Genomic DNA, 2,678 nt, shown 5'->3' on the forward strand with positions numbered 1-2,678 from the left:
ATCACCACCCTCCGTGTTTTTCGGAGGTGGCTCATGCACATTTCGTGTTGTGCCATCAACTTTGTTTGTAGCACCTTCTGTTGGTTGTTGGACGCCATCAACACCAACCATATCGGGAATCTCTGTTGCGGACATACTAGCTTTGTTGGGTAACTTGGCAAGCTGCTCTATGTATGACAGAAACTTGGTTGTTGCGTAAGGTGAAGTGGAGCTGAACTGCAAATCCAAAAAAGTAAATATATTGGAAAAACACTTGAAAAAATGTGATAAAAAAGAATACAGATTTGCATTGAAGGTATTGTTTGAACAGTTTGAAAAAAAAGAATACTTACAGGGCGCTTCCCGAAACCATCTTCAATGGTATCAACTGCAATAACAGCGGTGAAATCCAACTCCTTCACAAAACAAGCCCGTGGCAGAGAATAATCGATGGTATGATCAACTATACATCCTCTTGGGATGTCAATGTGGTCCATGTAAATTACCTACAAAAAAGAAGAGGCGCAGAAGCCAGTGTAAAACCAATAGGCTCCGGAAAACAAAAAAAATGGGGATGCTGCGGGAATGAAGGGAAGTACCGGAAGCATTGGTAGACAACCGCCAATGTGGAATTTTAGTTTGCCTTCATTCCTCTTATCCTGGTATTTCTTAACTTCCTTCATCGCGTCTAACAGAATATGATCATCCCACTCAAACTCGTGGACAACACTCATGTCTTGCAAAGTGTGCAGATATTCCAAAGGCACCATATTTCCGGTACCAGGAGCTAGGACCAACGAAAGGCAAAGTAGAATCCATGTCCTATTAATGGTATCCTCATCGTCATCATCAGCGTTTGATAGGACAGAGACTGTGGTTGGTATTGGAGCCCTTTCGCCTTCCAAATAAATTTCACGGAAATCTGCTTTCCCCCTTTTCCCAAATTCAAGTGGCTTGCTTCCGGATGGCACATTAAATAGCTTCTTAACCATATCCCTTGTGAATTGGATTTTCTTGTGGTCACTTAACCTGCGAGACATGAGAAAATCAGTACATGTTTCGAGAAAAAAGAAGATCAAAAGAATTTATGCAACATAGAAAAAAATGAAGCAAAAACAAAAACAGCAAACACATACTTGAGCAGCCGCTTCTTAGTATCAATCCTCATGACTATGAAATCGACAAGTTCTTCTGGAGGAGGTGGTAAAGGGGAGATATGAAGCAAATCCCCGAAAGAGGACTTACTTATGACATCCCTCTTTTTCTCTTTGACGGTGTTGGCTATCTCACGTAGCCGCTTCGCCGACCATCGAGTTATATAGATACCCATGCTGCAGAAACAAAAACAAATGGAAACACATGAGCTACTACAAAAAGCAGTCGTAAAAAATGCAAAAGAAAATGAAACATTGTATGAGAAGCATAAGCTTGCACAAAGTTGCAAGAAAAAGAAAGTTGCAGGAAGCATAAGCTTGCACAAAAGTTGCAAGAAGCATAAGCTTGCACAAAAGTTGCAGGAAACACATGTCATGTTGCAGAATTTTTTACAACATAGATCAAGTTGTAGATTTTTTTATTGCAAACAAAAGGTCTTTATATTGCATCAAAGGTCCTGCTGTAATTTATTCTTGCAACAACAATCTTGTCAAATAAATTTCTGTAAACAAAAGTCTTCTTGAAGAAACTTTACAGAAGTCAAAAAATTTGCACAAAAACATTTTGCAACAAAAGGTCTTGCTGCAGAATTATTCTGCAACTAAGATCTTGTTGCAGAAATTTGTATGTTTCCATCATCGATGTCCATGCGAGCCGTGACCCTCTTTCTGAATAAGATGAAGATATTTCTAAGAAACGAAAGGTGGACACGTGGTAGACGATGGAGGCGGTTGACGCTTAGGAGCGATCCGCCGGTAGGTAGTAATCATTTCCCTTATAAAATGGGCGGCCCTACGCGTCAACAATAAATTTTCTGCAACAAAGACCTTGTTGCAAAATATTTTCTTCTCATATATCTTGCAGCAAGATCCATGTTGCACAACCTCTTATTTCCTATTTTTCTGCAATAAGACCCCGGCAGATCGGCCATTCCTCGCGACAATGTCGGAAACCATAGCGAACGTCAAGAACCTAGCGCTGCCACTTGCCAAAGGCCACCAAATATTGCACATGCCAGGATTGTACTTGGAATTGTATAACCGGAGAGGCTGATCTGATCAACACTCCAACTACTACCTCTAATAGGTTTTACACACCACACCAAAATCTTCAGTTCTCCAATACCATGGCGGGCAGTGGCACGAAATTGAAAGGAGCACTATTAAAACAAATGAACACCACTAGAGAGAAATGAACAGCTAATCTACATGTGCAACATCAACGATTTAGGCAAGCACACAGAATTCAGACAACACCACTAGAGACCTGAAACTGAGTTTACGTCTGAAGATATTGACACTTTCGTCAGTTAACTGAAATAGGCTTGCAATGCCATCACCAAATCACGTCCTCCCAGTTCAGTATTCAGACATTCCCCGCTGGAGACTACGGCGGATCGGCCATTCCTCGGCGGAGCACCAGGAAACTGGCCCTGCCGGCTAGCTGCGGTCGGGTTTGCTTCGGCTACGCTGCCGGCAGGCGGGTGGCGCTGCGGTGCTTGCGCTGCGTGGGGCGGCGGGTGGCATTGCGAGATCCAGAGGAGA

This window comes from Hordeum vulgare, chromosome 4H, assembly GCF_904849725.1.
Source record: "Hordeum vulgare subsp. vulgare chromosome 4H, MorexV3_pseudomolecules_assembly, whole genome shotgun sequence".
Lineage (NCBI taxonomy): Eukaryota > Viridiplantae > Streptophyta > Magnoliopsida > Poales > Poaceae > Hordeum > Hordeum vulgare.